The 12,847-nt window shown below is 50.7% G+C and overlaps 1 protein-coding gene across 2 annotated transcripts in view; it reads right to left on the bottom strand.

Annotated features, from left to right (window-relative positions):
* LOC146188826 (uncharacterized) overlaps positions 1-12,385 on the bottom strand; it is a 123,969-nt gene extending 111,584 nt beyond the window's left edge. Inside the window, exon 1 of one of the 2 annotated variants that reach the window (XM_084603922.1) lies at positions 12,026-12,385. The gene's annotated coding sequence lies outside the window, so the exon portion shown is untranslated. The remainder of the gene's footprint in view (positions 1-12,025) is intronic. The other variant, XM_084603921.1, reaches the window with a different exon arrangement.
* Positions 12,386-12,847: the final 462 nt, after the last annotated feature.

The raw sequence follows: 12,847 nt of genomic DNA, 5'->3' as shown, positions 1-12,847 counted from the left end.
AAAGGACGCTTCGGAAAAACGACGCAAACCCGGAACATGGATCCATGTTAAGTCAAAGTCCAACAACAACAACAACAAAAAATCTGCTGCCCTGACTACGAGAAAACCTGTTCAACGCGACACTGAATCTGCTACGTTTCTTTGTGCTATAGATGGCATCTATTATTTTCCAATTGCAGTACAAGACCAGAACATCTAATATCCCCAGCAGCAGCAGAGTACATTCCCCTGCGGAACAAAGGCTCCTCTCAATGAACTCCAATTATCCCTGCGTGGCGCCGGCCTAAGCATGATCCAACGCTGGGACCCAGGTATACGCGCGCGCGATGGGAGATGTGTGGGCCTGTCCTGATCCGTTGTGGAACGGCGTACTACATTTCGGTAGCCTGTGCATATGGCCTGCGTGGATTGGTTTCCCTTCACACAGCACCAAAGCAGCCGATTACTCTATAAATCCTCATGCCAAGTCAAGAGACAAAACAAAGACAGAAGTCAAGCCAAGAGAGGATCGGGAGAAGGGAAAGCTAGGGGAAACGGGGGAGGATGCCATAGATCTGGCCGAATAGTTTAATTAAGCCATGGCATATAGTCTTCCGATATGAAATTTTTTTTTCGTTTTTTTTTTTCCTTTTTTGTGTAGTGAGAGCAAAAAAAAAGGGGGAAAAAAAAGATTACATATGGGAAGACTATATACTTCACGACGAACGTTCGCCACGACTTAATTAAACCATTCGGCTAGGTCCATGACGTTCCCCCGTTACCCTTCTCCCACCCTCCGTTCTGGTGCAGTGGTTAGGGCGCTCGTCTGATGTGCCCAAGGATGCGGGATCGAATCCCGGCCTCGGCAGATCGATTTTCGATGGAGGCGAAAAGAAAGGTGCCCGTGTGCTGTGCGATGTCAGTACACGTCAAACACCGCAGGTGGTCGAAATTCCCGGAATCCTCCACTACGGCGTCTCTCGTAGCATGAATCGCTTTGGGGCGTTAAACCCTAAAACCAAACCAAACCTTCTCCCGACCATCTCACTTGGCTTGGCTTCTGTCTTTTGTTTGTTTGTTTTTATTCCTTCACTTGGCATGCGGATTTATAGTGTAATCGGCGCTTTATTCCAGTGCAAGTATTTGCGCCGGCTAGCGATCACGCGCCCGAATTTGACTTCGGCAGCCACTATATATACCGGCAGAGACTATATCCGACTTCATGTGTCGCCCCCTATGCTATCCCATTGTCATCGTTCGCCATGTGGTCCCTCAGGACGCTATATTGGGCCACCCGTTGTCCGTGGAAAGGCTACTGGGACCGCCTTTGATGCATTTGTGTGAATGCGACTTATATGCGACACAATTACCACAGAAACAGCCGCCGTCTTTCAACTCCGTCACATCTAAATGTTTCCAGGTGTGTGATAAATGTCGTCGCGCTGAGAGGAACCAACTCTCCACAAGACGAGCTATCCGCATCAGGAAGTCTGCTACACACATACATCTGTGAGGACCAATATCCCTTCATTTCCGCCTTGCATTTCCTTTGTAGTCTCGTCACGACTTTGTAGCCTCGTCACGACTTATCCTGTCTCCGGATTATAGGCTCGTCTAGTCCGCTAAAATTTTCATACGGAATGATCCCGTGCATATACTCGCTCTCTGCTGTGTTATCCGCAGAGAGCTGCAAGATATAAACGCATGTGCAACAACAGAAACCAAACAACGAAATAACGAAAGCAAATCAGACACGTGGGAAAAGCTCATGTTGGAACAGCCGTATCTCAATAATAACCTGCGAAGGCGATGCTGTGCCCGGCAGTACTTAAACATTTTGACTCCCAATTCACTGGGGAGGTGGCTGACACCTACCACGTGGTATGGGCCTGCCAACAAAACCTATCCCTTCCCCCCATCCCTAACCCTTCCCGGGAGGACTGGGAGGCGACCCTGCTCGGCTGCTACGACCCACAGGCCCAAAGGGCCTTAACGCGGCGTGCGCGGGCGGCGGCAACCGCCAGTGGGGTCCCTGACCAACTCTACCTAGTAATTGTAAGGCCGAGGCCCTTAAGGCTCCGCGTCAAACATCCAAATATACGATAAACGTTTTCACCGCCACCACCACTGTACTGATCGTTCATTGGGCGTTTAAATTGGCCAAGTGAGAATCATTCTTTCGCTGCGTGCTCTCCTTGACTCGCCCATCCTCGACCCATCCGGTGCTGAGGGAGGTATCCGTAGAAAGCTGAAACTAGAACAAAGCCCTCGCAGCCATATCGAAAAGAGGGAAGTCGGCTAATCAAACACGATCTATATTTGCGCTGCTTAAAATTCCCAGAGGTGAACGGGGCGCACGCACACCCATCCTTGCATAATTTAGTGCGCGGCGTTCGCCTGCGCGTGTTTGATTACAAAGCCGGCTGACCGACCGCCGCGTCGATGCAGCCCGCGGTTGTCACAGCGTGGCCGCGACTGCAAGAGAGCGATGCGAGCACGCATGACACTCGTGCCCGCCGCCATGCTAATGAGACAGCCGCCGCGTGCTCCCATACGAATGAAACAGCGGACACTTCCACAGCAGGCACACACTCCTCCCTCTATGTCACAGTCCTTATACGCTGACTTCGACTTCTCTCGCCCGCCCACCCTCTCTCTCTCTCTCTTTGGATGCGGAGTATGTCACCGGATAGCCCCGTCGGGGTGGTGCAGTGGTAAGACGCCCGACTATTGTGCCGGAGTACCCGGGTTCGAACCCGACCTAGGCGGCTGCGTTTCGATGGAGGCAAAGCGAAGTGGCGTCCGTGTGCTGTGCGATGTCAGCGCACGTTAAAAATCCCCAGGTGGTGGAAATTACACCATATCCCTCCACTACGGCTCCTCTTTCTCTCTTTCCACTTTCACTCCCACCTTCCTCCCTTCCCTTACGGCGTGGTTGAGGTGTCCACAGAAAACAAGTGAGACAGTTACCGCGCCTTTCCCTTCCTATAAATCCATCTCTACAATCACCGGATAGCCATCTGCACGAGGGTCAAAGAAAGACGAAGCAGGCTCGTTGGCCGCGAACTATACGCGCTGCAGCAATTTCAAGTGCAGGCTAAGTCAATATGGAAAGCAATACGTTGGTCGCATTCGCGACACCAATGGCTTCTTCATGAGCACACTTTTTTCCTTAGCTCTAAATAGCCTTCCCTGGACAGATAGCGCACCCTCGCTTCAGTGAAAAATAATAAATAAATAAATAAATCAGCACTCGCATTTACCTGCTAATTCAGGCATGTTCCCTGAAGCGAGGGTGCTATCGGTCCAGGCAAGACTATGTTGAACAATGTTGAACAATGTTGAAGATATGTGTGTAGAAGGGGATGATGGGAATTCAGAAGTCAAAGTATTGCAGTGTAAAATACGGGACGCCACATAGCGCATGGACCCTCCGGTAAACTCCCGACCTCCAGCCGGCGCTCTCTTTAACTCGCACAGAAATGCCGCAACATTTGAAAGAACGTGCAGACGTGTAGGACAGCTTTGAGGGTGTATTGCATAGCATACGACGAACACAGAAAATGGTCCTGAAGCAGTCGAAAACTTTATCGGCCTTTATTTTCTGTCCAGGATGATCATCATCATCATCAGCCTGACTATACCCACTGCAGGGCGAAGGCCTCTCCCATATTTCTCCAATTAACCCGGTTCTGTGCTAGCTGCATCCACTTGACCCCTGCGAACTTCTTAACCTCATGCGCCCACCTAACTTTCTGCCGCTTTCCTTCCCTTGGAATCCAGTTTGTTACCCTAAGCGACCATCGGCTATCCTCTCTACGCACTACATGTCCTGCCCATGTCCATTTCTTCTTAATTTCCGCTAGAATGTCAGTAACTTGAGTTATTTATCTGAACCGCTCTGCACGCCCCCGATCTCTTAATGCTACCTCTACCATTTTTCTTTCCATAGCCCTCTGCGTTGTCCTGAACTTAAGTGGAACCCTCTTGGTTAGCCTCCACGTTTCAGTCCCATAGCAAATCCCCATAGCCAGGATAGCAAAGTATAAACAATGTTAGCGCCTTTTCCGTGGCCGTCCTCTATTCTACGTCTGTCTGTCGTACACGGTACAACGCCCCACTGAAATAAGTCTCCCCACAACGCGACGCTTCTATGCTTTGCTTTTATCAAACCCGCCGACAGAGGTCGGGATCGAAGCAGTCGCCTTGCGCGCGCCAGCGGCAAACATCGAATCGCCACACAATTCAGGCCTCTGCCTGTTACTATCCTGCATGTTATCCGAATGGCGCAGTGACGGCGTTAGGCGAATGAATATTACACAGACCACTGATTTAGTGACATGGCGTCTAATAAATCATGAAAACCGATTATTTATTTATTTTATTTATTTATTTAATATATATCTATATATATTTTTTTTTTACCCTCATCGCTCCTTTCTTTCTCTGTAACGTCGAGTTTTTCTTTTGTAACACTGGCTTTTCTACGATCGCCGATTACTACGCTTGCTTCGCAGTTGCATGCGCTCCTATAGACGCCACACTCCACCACGCGATTTAATCTTGTACGTCTCAACAGTACAGCAGCTAACAAATGACCGTCCGCGATGGATTCACCCACAAAAGCTGCTGTCACTCGCAACGACAGATAACCACAAGTACGCAGCGATACTTTTTTTTTTTCTTTCTTTGCTTTTCAATTTGAACGTAGGGCGAATAAAGCTTCTTATGGCAGATCCGAAAGAACGGCTAATGAAGGTGCGCTTTTGCCGAGACAAGCGCAAGTGGCTGCCGACGGCGCGCTTTTTCGGCAACCCCGTCATCAGCCGCTACCGCCGCTCGCTTCGGCAACGTTGGCGGTGTTCTATCAAGTCGCAGACGAGGACGCTGTAATCGCGAAGCACTTGAAGCTGCTCTATCTAGTTAGGCAATTTTCAGTCGGCGATATGGCGCGCTCTGAATCGGCAAAGGAGCAAGGCGCTTAGGGAGTCTAGGGACCGTACCGTTACGACCCCAATCATGACTCCCTATCCGGATCCATATCGCCCACTGAAATCGGTTTGGTGGATGAAGAAAACGAAAGATTGCTCTGGATCTCCGCTCGGAATTCGCCATTAGGCGAGCTGAGATCACACAGAATTTCTCACTAAACTTCACTAGTTTTCATCTTTGTCGAATAAAAAGCGCTATACCTCGTCGGAGGTCGACAGCTTTCCTATTCCCATCAGAGCGTTTCGAGCCGTGTTAAGAACGCTATGTAGTTAATTAATTTCGACCAATTATTTAAGTGCGCGAAGCGAAACTATGACGGCCAATTTAGAGCGGCTACGCCATATAATATATAGGTGCGCCACAGCGCTTCGGTTTCTGATTCGCAATTAATCATATAGCATATACTCGCAATGTGCCACATTGTGCGAAGGGGGCCACCCGGCAGACCTATGACCTCTACAACGGCGTCTCTCTTAGCCTGAGTCGCTTTGGGACGTTAAACCCTATAAAAGCAAACCAAACCAAACCATGCAATCTAACCAAGCTGTAGAAACGTCCACGGTGTGTTTGGCTACCCATCTCGAAAGTCCTGCCCAATGTGGCAGCTCCTGCCAATGGCTTCGGGCAGACACCTGCAAGATTGGTGAATGCGGCTTCTAGTGCTAGAGCGCTGAAAAGTACTATAGCTGACAAATTAAATAACGCCTGTCAAAGTTCACTACCTTTATGTTAGGCCCCGGAGCGGTGCTTCAGTGTTTAGGGCGGTCGACTACTGCGAATCACGGCCGCTTTGCGGTGGAGGCGAGAAGCGAGGCGTCCGTGTGCTGTAGATGTCAGCGAGAGAGAGAGAGAGAGAGAGAGAGAGAGTAAACTTTAATTGGTTAACGGAATTGTGTTGGCGATTTCCTCAGTCCAGGATACCATTGGCATGAGCTGCCTCCCGGGCCCTGGTGAGCAGGCTGCGCTGCTCAGAGGGACCCGTGTGGGCCAGCTCTGCCTCCCACTCCGCTTGGCTGAGTGCTCGAGCTTTATATTTCGCTAATTGCTCTTTGCAGTTCCATATCATGTGAAGGATGTCCGAGACTTCACCGCATGCAGTATATGTGTTATTTCTGAGTTTTTCGAGACAGATTTAGTGCTACTTTGCTAGGTTTGGGAATGTCCTAGCCTGTATGTTTCTCCAGGCTACTGCCTCCTGTTTGCTGAGGTCTTTGTGTGGTTCTGCGTATCGTTTTCTTCCTAACTTGAAGTATTGTATTAGTTCCCTGTGTGTGAGAGGGGTTGGAGTCTCTCATTGCATAAGTAGCTCTGCGACGTTGAACCCTATAAACCAAGCCTTTAGATTAGGAAAAGAGCCTTTCATTCTTGTATTTCTTTTTTTCTATATGCTGATCCATTTTATCCGGGTCGCCCTGTACAAAACCAATAAATCCGTACACTGAAGGTTAGCCGAGAACAGATTGAGACGGGCCGTTAGTAGAGCAGGATATGAGACGCGACGTCGCCTCGTTTCTTCCCATCATTCGGGGCTCAATCAGGGACCGTCCTTGGACGTCATCTACCCGCGTCGCATGCTGCCGCGGTCACTGCACTGACCACGAGGTCACGGTTACATCTCGGTTGTAGGTTGCGGCGACCGGCATCTCATGCATTCGCGGACTCGAAGCGCAAAAGCGACTTGAGCAGCGAGCACCGACGAAGCACCGTTGGTCGAAATTAATCAGGAGCTTCCCACCACTACTTGTCTCGCACAGTACGTACTTACACACATTGTCTTCTCGTCCCACGGGCAGTCAATGCAACGTTTTGCTCTAATCAAGTAGCAGCCTGCTATACACTGTTTCACCGCTTGTAATCATATTTCACTGCTTGGCTTGGTTTATGAGGTTCAACGTCTAAAAGCGACACAGGCTGTGAGAAACGCCGTAGTGGAGGGCTCCGGAAATGTCAACCACCTGGGGCTCATTAATGTGCACTGACAACGCGCAGCACACAGGCGCCTTGATTTTCGCCTCCATCGAAAAGCGGCCGCCGCGCCCAGGATTCGATCCCGCATCCTTGGGCACATCGGTCGAGTACCCTAACCACTACAGCAGTCCGGCGGGGCCTAACTGAAAGGAAGTGACGTTGGCAGGCGCTAATAAGCCGGCTAGTATTTTTCAGCGTTCTAGCGCTCGTTCATATACCGCAGTGGTATATATTCTCTAAGCGAGTGCGAGATTCGCTCCGCCTTCCATCAGTTCCGAACGAATACATCCTTTCCCCTGGCCTGTCGTTCGGTTTCCCATGGAGTTTTTGAAAAGCTTGAGAAATGGGCCTCGGACCACGCGTTTTGACAAGACAAACCGTGCGCCATGGAGCGTTTTACGTCGTCAAACCTAGCCTTGCACCGTTACATTTTATCATCATCCCCAATTTTTTTATTCCCTTATACTGAAGCCATTACCTCGGTCCAAGCAGAACGGGCAGCGCAGGAAACTCCAGCATCACGACTGTCGGAAACAGAGTTTGGAAAAATGAAATAGAAATGGAAACAGGTGCAACAATACGCTGTACTCATTAGGCTGCGTGTGTAGTCAGAAGTCACTGATTGCATACCAGCTGCTCAGTAAGACACATATCCCTGCCGTGTTGTGATATCGGTAGCGATAACGGCATTCCGTGTCTCGATAAGACGCGCACATCTAATGGCCTCATTTACCTTCCTACACTCAGAGATATAGCGATAACGTATTGTGTCTCGCAGGCCGATAAGTGAGGCGGTGCCAACAGTTTTTTGCATTACTGGAGGGTCGCAGCCCTCACACCACAACGGTTGGCGCATGATAGCCACAGTTGCTTATGCGCCATAAAACTCCATATAACTAACTAACAACGGTAACGCCTGTCATACCGGCCCCGGCCCCCAAGATGGCCGACAACGATTACCTCCGCCGGCGACGGGACGCCATTCGCGGCTATACAGCGAGCGCTGATGTGCGACTCAGGTGGAATAACGAATACCCCGAGGCGGCTAGACGGCTGCCCGCATATAGTTCTCTGCATACAGGTGCGCCGGACAGCTGTCGCACGTCCGTCGTCTACTGCGTACAGCTGACACGGGTAAAGTCAGGGTCAAATTCCATAAGAACGGCGCGTCACTCACTGACAGCGGAACATATATTTGTCGCGAGTGGCGGCCGAAAAAACGACCTAAAAAAATAAAAAAATAAAAATCTCGCCGCTGATGAAATACGAACTAGAACACGACGCTCCCTCCATCTCCTGTTCCGCGCATGTCGGAGCTCAAATAATAAAGTGACCTCCCTCCCACTACATACATGCTGGAAGCTCTGATGAGGTCCTTACAGTTGTGCTGCTGTTACACTGAGTGGTGCCGAACAGGTGACGTAATCAGCGCTCCGGTTACAGAACGTCGTCCACTGAATGCGCGAACATTTTCGCATTTTCGACGTGCAGTGGAGTAGGGCAGAGAACTTCCAAACACACACAATGGCCAAGCACAGCTCGAAAAGATGTCCCATGAATCTCCTATGAGAGATACATCCTTCGATTTTCTTCCTCCCTATTGATGCTATATGAATGCGCGATCTGAATATTAAATTAACGTATTTCCTGTCCTATTCCATCCTATCCGAATATGCGATATTGTTTGCACGGGTAAGGAAACCAGCAGTCTTCAAAGGCAAGGAAAGCGCAATTGAATTGTTAAATTAAATTGGTTCACAGGAAGGGAAAGGCGCAGTAACTGTCACACTTGCTCTGTGGACACTCGAACCGCGCCGTAAGGGAAGGGAGGAAGTTGGGAATGAAAGTGGAAAGAGAGAAAGAGGAGCCGTAGTGGAGGGCTACGGAGTAATTTCGACCACCTGGGGATCTTTAACGTGCGCTGACATCGCACAGCACACGGACGCCACTTCGTTTCGCCTCCATCGAAACGCAGCCGCCGCGGTCGGGTTCGAACCCGGGAACTCCGGCACAGTGGTCGGGCGTCTTACCACTGCACCACCCCGGCAGGGTGCAATTGAATTGTTATAATTTTTTCACAGGAAAGGAAAAGCACAGTGTCACGCTTGTTCTGTGGACACCTGAACCGCGTCGTAAGGGAAGGGAGAAGGTGAGAGTGAAAGCGGAAAGAGATGCCGTAGTGGATGCTCCGGAGTAATTTCGACCACTTGGTGATTTTTATTTTTGCTGTGGGGCATTATAAAGCTGCGCAATCCTCAAGATAGAAAATAGTTTCGCAAACTGCGGAGGAATAAACAATAGTGTGATACAACTATCGTTTATTCCTCCGCAGTTTGCGAAACTATTTACTGTCTTCCCTTACGGCGCGGTTCAGGTGTCCACAGAAACAAGTGCGACAGATACTGCGCCTTTCCTTTACTGTGAACCAATTATTATTATTATTATTATTATTATTATTATTATTATTATTATTATTATTATTATTATTATTATTATTATTATTGTGATACAACTAAAGCATTCAGTAACCGCCACGCACATTTCCCAGTATTCTGTTGTAAAACTTTTCTGGTTACCTCAATAAACAGCGAAGTATCGGACTAAGTTATAAGTTTAATAATTTGCCTTGTTTGGTATGGTTAAATAATAATCTATGGACACCTGAACCGCACCGTAAGGGAAGGGAATATTTAATTTCCTGTTCGACGATGCCATACAGTAAGCAACTGCTGTTTTTTAGGTTGTACCGACGTTGGATTGTGCATACTATATGCACATGCAGTCGGTTGGATCCGAACCCACGACCACCACACCATGCGAGCATGATGTGCTCTGCTAACTGAGCTACGACGATGGCTCTCGCTCTCCAAACTCCCAAGTGCATTCGCATCACGTACAATACGTGAACCATTTCTGAATGTTCTACACTCCCTTTGCCAGGGGCCCTATTCTCGACACACATGGCCGACGTTCGGCGCCATTTCGTTTTCTCTGATTGGTTCTCAGAACAGTCACGTGTTTCAGAATACGTAACCTGATCGTGTGCTTACGTTACCTGGCACCGTCCTACTGCACACGTCACGCGTACGTCATAATTTCAACAAAATGGCGAATTGTCGGGAACTGGGCCCCAGATAGTCTGTACCCCAGGTCAGGCCGCGGCAGTTCAGTAAGGCCGGGGTATTTGGCGCTAAAACACACGCGGAGTACCGACACCACGGTGGCCCAGTGGTTCAGGCGCTCGGCTGCAGAGACCGACGACGCGAGTGCGTTTCGACAGAGACGAAAAGCAAGGTACCCGTGTGCTGTGAGATGTCAATGCACGTTGAAGATCCCCAGGTGGTCTAAATTACTCCGGAGCCCTCCACTACGGTGTCTCTCACAGACACCGCACTACGGTGTCTCTCTCTGTGGACGAAGGCCAGGTAGAGACGTGCCGTGTCCGGCGTTTATTCCGATGGACAAAATCCAAGCGCGTGCCGGCGCCGCGGGACGATGATGATGGTATGCACAAGAGGAAGATCATGGTATGTACAAATGAAAGAAGATCCGTGGAGGGCTCACAATATATATATATATATATATATATATGTGTGTGTGTGTGTGTGTGTGTGTGTGTGTGTGTGTGTGTGTGTGTGTGTGTGTGTGTGTGTGTGTGTGTGTGTGTGTGTGTGTGTGTGTGTGTGTGTGTGTGTGTGTGTGTGTGTGTGTGTGTGTGTGTGTGTGTAATCGAATCGTTCGCGATGCGTCGAATTCCAGTCAGACATACCGACAGTAAAATCAAGATTAAGTTTGGCGTTTCTATAGCTGAGAGACAACTTGACATAGCAAGCATTTTCGGGGCTCCCGCATATAGTGTACCTGCGAGAGCTAATTTGCGGGCATCAATTTGCGCGCCCTGTCGAAGCCAAACGTTGCGTGCGCTAGCTTTATCTCAACTATGGAGAGCCATCAAGGCGAGTATCCTATCCAAGCGTGTACATCAATTTTTCATTCAGAATGCGGTCGCATGTCCGTCGCGGCTGACGGTAGCAGTTTTTAGGCGCGCATTGAGGCAATTGCAGCACCGTTCGGGCAGCGCAGGTTCCTTTGGAACACTGGCAAATGTACGGAAAGTGAGGTGCACTGGGTGATTCGGATGTCATGCTTTTCAAGCTATTCCGACGCACTCACGTTCACCACTTCTTAACACGACTACTGAAGTATGTCGCTGGCGAAGCGCGTCACCACGGCAATGCGCAGGACGGAATAAATTGTGACACTGTTGCCTCACGGTGACAAACACCACTAACAACAGCTATTCAGCGACAGGACACATACCCTGAAATCTCACTCCCGCCAGGTCACAGTACCAAATGGACCGTTGCAGTGGTCCTTCATAACAAACAGCACGCGTATCCCAGAAATTTAATACAATTTTGATTGAGCGAAGACCTCCAGGCAGAGTAGCTAGCTCCCTTTGCTGCAAGATTGGGCCACCGAAAACGTTGCAATACTGACATCATTTCGATGACGAGCGTACAGAATACGACAAGCCTTCAGTGGACCCGCTCCACCACGCGCCGGAGAGCCCCGTCGCAACGTAGAAGACGCCTCGCCCCCAAGGAAGCACACACCATCGCGATCCCAAAAGGGAGCGGACGCGACTCAAAAAAAGCCCCGCGGGCTCGCTCTCCGGCTCGCACCCAGCGCCATTGCCAAAAGGCTCTCCCCCGTCCTCTCGCTCCCACCGACGACGCTGCGGACGATGCGGTACCGCCGCCGAAGTCCGTTAAGCGCGCTCAGAACGCCAAAGTCACGAGCGTAGCGGAATCCAGCGTGCCACGAATCAACGCAGACAACGGCGGAACAGCAGCAGTAGACGTAGCACTTAACGGCATCCGCGCGAACACGCAGACGATGCAGTGGAGCCCACGCGCGGACGCAGACGACGGAAACGGGAGTAGCAGATGATGCAGACGCAGGTGACGAGCTTGGAGCAGCAGACGAAGCACGCACTCGCACCGTTATTCGCGGAGGGGAGAGGCGCCGACACCGCAGACCAAGGGCGGATTTGTATACACCAGAGGAGACACATCGTACTCACCGATTTCAGAAGGTCGTCGTGTGTTCTCTTTGGTGCCTCCGCACCGCAGGCTTGCGTGTCGGCGCCGTGTAGCACGTCGTCGCGTATATTTTTTTTTTTCTTCCCGGCGTCGCCGCGAGCTTGAAGGTGTCCGCTTCCCAGGTGCGAGCGACGCCGCGGGCGGTTTCGTTTCTTTCGGGCTGTTGATAGACGGCCGCCGCCGGAGAAGTGCTGCGTGCCCCGCGGTTTCCCTTGACTAGCTTCGTGGTCGTCGGCTGGGCGCAGCGGCCGCCATATCCCTTTCGCACTGGCACTGCCCTGCCGCCTGCGACCGAGCGAGCGCGCCGCGTTCGGAAACTGCCGCCGGCAGTCGCGGAGAGCGAGAGGGCTGCGTTCCCTCGCTCTCTTTTCGTTATGCTCCCCGCCCTCGCCGCCTCGCCCCAGTCTGTCACGCTGACTCCCCTTTTCTGTTGTTATTAGCGGGATTTTTGCTTTTCTTTATGGCGCATCAGGAGCGAGCCAGCGAGCCTTTGAAGCGAGAAAACGCATCTCCGCAAGCGCGGTAGGTAACGCCTCGAAGGCCACGCTGAGAAGCGACGAGAAAACATACGGCGTCCTCGCTTGGTCACTTTCTTACTTACAACAAGTGTGTTGGCAAGAGCAGCCACTAGATGCCGCAACCAACCCTCTTTTGCTAATCTTTTGCTAAAGCCCCTCAATATCTTTTGCACGGCTGATGGCCGTCTGCTTCGCCGTGCGGCTTGGCAACGACGCGCGTCGTAGTAAGCGAGCTTGAGCGCGCGTTCCATTGTGTTAGAAGTGGCGACTTCCGCTGGTCGTCGT

Source organism: Amblyomma maculatum, chromosome 5 (assembly GCF_055883805.1).
Source record: "Amblyomma maculatum isolate TAMU_Amacu chromosome 5, ASM5588380v1, whole genome shotgun sequence".
Lineage (NCBI taxonomy): Eukaryota > Metazoa > Arthropoda > Arachnida > Ixodida > Ixodidae > Amblyomma > Amblyomma maculatum.
This window is presented reverse-complemented; position numbering and strand designations above follow the sequence as displayed.